Source organism: Heterocephalus glaber, unplaced genomic scaffold (genome assembly GCF_053883595.1).
Source record: "Heterocephalus glaber isolate CG9 unplaced genomic scaffold, H.glaber_assembly_v1.0 deba00000122, whole genome shotgun sequence".
In the NCBI taxonomy this organism is placed as follows: Eukaryota; Metazoa; Chordata; class Mammalia; order Rodentia; family Bathyergidae; genus Heterocephalus; species Heterocephalus glaber.
In genome coordinates this window covers 53407154-53412859 of record NW_028258138.1, presented here as the reverse complement: position 1 = coordinate 53412859, position 5706 = coordinate 53407154, and positions in this window count along the sequence as shown.

Here is a 5706-nt window from a genome sequence, read left to right as displayed (position 1 = left end):
AAAGCCGCTCAAGTTATTATTGTCACTTCAAACAGCATGACACAGATGTGCTGACCTATAAAAGGGCATAAACAAAGATATTCAGTAGTGTGGTTGCAAGAAATGGAAGGACAAAAGCTGTATGCTTTCATGAACTTTGCCCAGGATTCACCTTTTATTTTATCTTTTGCTGCTTGTCTTATTTCTGATAAAATATTTAGAGAATCATGTGGCAAGAAAACTGTTATTACTTGTGGGGAGAGATTTCTACAAGCCATAATAGTAGTTTGACTATGTGCACAATCTCTCAGTGGATGTTTGCCACCCCTTCAGCATTGTCTTCAGACAGTCAATAATTCTATTTTGCCATTGAATATATTTCTTTAGGTGTAGCCTTTAATTATCACACTCTGATAGCCTAGATTCATTAAATTTGGGCATTAAGTTGGGAATAAAGAGACTAATTACCTTAGGTAAAGAATATTATTTTAAGGCTAATATAGTTGAACATAATGTTTTATAACTGAAATCAATAATAAAAAAATAACCTAGATGCTCAGTATGAACACTGCAATTTAGAGGGCAAATGACAGATATTCAACAGTCATATTTTCCACACAAATGATGGGTATATAAAGTAAAAATATAAAAACACAAGTTTAATGTAAAGCTTATTAATATATTTATGCAGCAAAATTTTTAAGGTTTTAATTTCAAAATGAATAAGTATACCAGAAGAAAAAAGATTAAAAACTATACTTGCTTCTTTCTAAAATGAATCATTATTCTCAAGCAATACTGTATTCAAGGTAAATTTCCATTTGTAGAAATATAAATTGATTGTTTCATACAGATGTGATATATCTTTAGATAAGTTGCTTGCTAATATTTTGAAATATACTCATTATATCTGCTTTTGGTGGATAAGTGCCATTTCAGAAATGCCAAGCAAATTTAGTATTGCAATATATAAGAAGTGAATAAAATTACTCTTTTTAGGAAATTTACTATAAAGGAAGTATTTCTTTCATATTTTCCACATGAGTAATATTCTTTTAACCAATTTTTCTAATGTTCCAAATGACTAAAGTTGTGTCCATTCTATATTAAACATTACTTTACTTAGGAAATACTAGGCTGTTGATAATTATCCCAAGTTACACACAAAGTGACTAAAAATTGTATTAATTTTATAGAGGCATAAATATTTCAAAACAATGGCTTAAGTAATGCAAATATTTTATCATGCAATTCTACATATCAAAAATCTGACAGGGATATCAATGGGTTATAATCGTGGGATTCACATGGCTGTGTGTCTTCTGGAGATTCTAGAAGAGAACCCATTTCCTTGGCTTTTCTGTCATCTGAAATGAACTTTTCGAGTTTTAAGGTAAACTCAATGTTCCTATATTGACATCATCTGATTACCAAAATAGTTTTATCTGTCATCTTAATCTTCCTTTCCCATGAAAGGGGGAATAGGAAATGACCATCATTTAGGGGTATCATTATGCCTATCATAGGGATCTCTATTAGTATGCACAATTTAGTAGTGGATGATAAAATACATTTCCTAGATACCTAAAAATGACATAACATTGATAAATAGAAAATTTCTTTTATTTTCTTATCTGAAAATACACCAAAAATGTCATTATTTTTCATTTTCAAATATAGACAAGTAAGAAATATGTAACAAATTATAAAGAAATGCCAATGACAGAGCTATACTAACTGGGAGATATCTGAAAATTTAGAAAATGTTTATGTTTAAATTATATAAATCAACTTACAAATTAATAAAATTTTAAAAATTTCAATGTAAATGGCTGCACAACAGAACAAGAACTAACAAATAATTGGTGAGTAAAAATTGAGTCTAAATGTTAGATGGCAGTGTAAAAAGGAAAAGAAAAGAATGTCTGAAATCAAAATTCTAAGATGTGGGTGAGAACCCTAACTAGCTGGTACCGAAGTACACAATGTATGAGAAGGAGAGATCAATGAGAACAGGCATGGCGATTGAGAAAAGACAGGAATCCTTTCCTCTTTGAAAATTCTGGATCTTTAAAAGGAAAATATTTCAAAGAGTAGTATATGTGGCTTTAAAATCCAAAGTAAACACATCCTATATTTCAATATTTCAAGGGTGTAGTGTAATATTAAAGTTATCAGAGAGAATGAGAACATGGACATATAACCTGTAATATTTAAATGACTGATTTGGCATCTGTTTTTCACTGGCAACAAAGAGATGCAAGAAAATGAAGAGATAGTTGAACAGTGCAATTATTTTCAATCTATATTATATTTAAGTTAATCTGCAACAATCTTATTTTCAGGCTAATGATTATTAAGAGCTTTAAGACTTGTGATGATTTGGTGGTCTTAAGACCATTAAGAATGAGTTCCATAAGGTAGCCTGGAAAAATAAGCAAACAACAAAATGGAAAAATAAAATGAAGTAGTTCAGGCAATTAAAATAGTTAGATAAAACATATTTTGAGTAAGCTAATAAGAAAGTGGCACACACCTGTAATCCCAGAAATCTGTTAGACTGAGGAAGGAGTTCAAAATTTTGATTCCAGCCTGAACAACTTAATGACAGCAAGACCCTGTTTCAAAAATTAAAAAATTAAAAAATTACTGAAGTATTTCCAGTAAAGTTTCAATCTCCACCCAGTACCATAAAACAAAAAAAGTCTGTAAGTTTATAGCTGATAGCATCACAGTAAAATTTTTTGAGTTTTTTTTTTTTTTTTTTTTTTTTTACTTAAATTCTTTTATTGGTACATTTTAGGTATATAACACATTTACATTTCTCATTGGGAACTTGTACCTTTACATGATGCATCTTGGTTCTTATTTTTTCCCCATTCTGAGCCCTCCCTTCAGACCTTCCACCCCTCCCTATTTACAAAGACTTTATTTCCATTTTTTCCATTTCTTATCACTTTTTCTTTCCCTTCTTTCCTTTCCCCTGCCCTTCCCACTACCCCTACCCCTTTGGACCTTTTCTTCCTATTTTGCATCATCGATTATTCATTCTAATCATTGGTACATTTTAGGTATACAATATAATGACATTCATCATTGGAAATTTGCACATTTGCATAATCTCTCTTGGTTCTTACTTTTCACCCTTGCCCAGCCCTCCCTTCAACCCCTCCATTGCTCCCTATTTACAAAGATTTTGTTCCTATTTTTCTATTTTCTCATATTAATCCCATTCCCTTCTATCCTTTCCCCTACTCCTCCCACTTCCTTCCCCTTTGCCCCTTTTCTTCCTATTTCACATTACCTATTATTCGTTTTAGTCCTTATTTACACTTTCAGTTTCTCACACCAGAGAAACTCTTCGGTATTTATACACGTGTGTCCTATTTATTTCATTTAAGAGTATCGCCTCAATATGCATCCATTTAGCCATAAATGTCTCTAATTTCTCATTTTTTATGGCTGAGTACTACTCCATTTTATTAAAAAAAACCACATTTTCTTTATCACAGTAAAATTTTAAACAAGAAGTAAGAAATATATTCTTAAAATGTAGAAGTATAAAATAAAAGCAAAAATAAGTTTGCCTATAGGGGTTAAAATTACAAAACATTACCACAGTATTTTGAAAGTAGAGAGAAGCTCAGTAGCATAATAACATTGTAGGGCTGTTGCTTACTGTGGATATATATCTACAAATAACAATGGAAATATATGTTAAAATATTTTGAGAAAACCATTTGAAATGTAGTAATTGTATATTCAGGACCTATACAACTGAAAGAGAAATTTATGTACTTCCACTTTCATGAATAATAAAATAATTTATAAAAAGTAGTTACATACTTGATTTGGTTCTTAAGTGCCCCAAAAGCTTCACTTTATGAAGATTTGGTTTCCAGCTTAGCCATTTTGAGGACTGGTGGAATCTTTAAAAGATGGGGCTTGGTGGGATGATTTAGGTCAATGGGGATGTGTTAAGTTTTCCATTACTATGAAAATGATGCCTGAAGAAAGTCAGCATAAAGTGAGTAAAGGTTTTTATGCATCATTATCTTGGACATATCAGCTGATGGTCACATGGCTCCATTGAATTTGGGCCTCTGCAAGGCAGAACATCATGATAGGGAATCAGTGGCTAAGACAAGACCACACTTAATGGTGGCAAGGAAGCAAAGAGAGAGGAAAGAGCAGAGTCTCAGTGTCCACCTCAAGGGCATGTTGTTGGTGGGAGATATGTGATTTTAGAGGGAATTCAAGATCCAAATGATAGCAGGGGCTATGCCTTTGGAAGAGATAGTGGGACACCAACAGCTTCCATTCCCCCTGCCCCACTCCACCCAGCCCTCTCCTCTTGATTATTTTGTCATTGGCCCTGAGATGAGTGGTTTTTCTCTGCTACATATTTTCTACCATGAAGTGCTGCCCTAACACAGGCCCAAAACAATGAGCCAGTTATACATGGACTGAAACATTAAAATCAGTGACCCTGAATAAATCTTTTCCCTTTATAAACTGATTGTCCCTAATACTCCTTACAGTGGTAGAAAATGAACATGATACTTCACTTACCCAGTTCAGAACACCGTGCCTAAATAAAGTTAACAAATAAGTCACTTCTTATGAGAAGTGTGATAAGAGACGCAAATATTTACACTTCCTGTTAAAAAAAATCAAGCTGTGAATTTGCATCAAAGCACAAATAACAGTGTGATGAAGTTGAAAATATTAGCATTGCAAAGACGGTATAGAAAAAACAGATTGACGATATTAATCATATTTGTGCAACTCTCAATAATGGAATAATTCATTAAATGAAATGGATTTTTTATTGGTGAAAGTATACATCAACAATATAAATTTTAAGCGCTTAGATTATTAAATAATAACATTCTGATATGCTTGCAATCACTTCAGGAGACCTACGTACTTCCTTTTTTTCTTAAAAGTACCTCTTTTAGTGTTTATCATATCATCTGGATTAAAAACTGTATAAATAAGACTGCAAGACAGGTAATTAAAATTAAAGAGAATGATCACTGCCCTAAAATGGCAGAGGAAGTATTTTTCAAACAATTCTGAAATATTCCTCTGAAATGATTATGAATTTTTATCCCGGAAATAAAAGGTACTAAACAATTTCAAAAATTAGAAACTTTTTATGGGCAATATTTTCTGAACATTTAAGAATTAAATTAGAAAGGAACGAGGAAGCATCAGTGTTTTCATGCTTTTTAAAAATAAGTTTGAACTTATTAAAAGGTACATATGAATAGAACTTGAGAAAATTATAAAAACTGAAATAATAAATTATACAGAAATAAGCAAGTAAAAGAATATAACCCAATCTGTTCAGATATTAAGTGACCTGCAGTTTTTACAATCATCATTGTAATTAAAAAAATACTATTTCTGTAAATAATTTCCTTGAAGTTTCAAAAATAATGCAACATATATCTAAAGATGAGAATCAATAATTATAAAATGAGTAATTAATAGAATGAAGAATTAAACACCATTCTTAATGAAATTTTTTTAAAAATAAGATTAATACTGGCATGATTTTATAAGAATAATTTGGAAAACAGAAAAAACAAATAAACATTCAGAAAATACATCCAGATTGAAGAAAAAATAAATATGAACATTTGTTCAAAAAATTAACAAGAATATTTAAAATGGAAAACTAGGAAAAGGAAAATTATTTAAAACAAAGAAAGGCAAGAA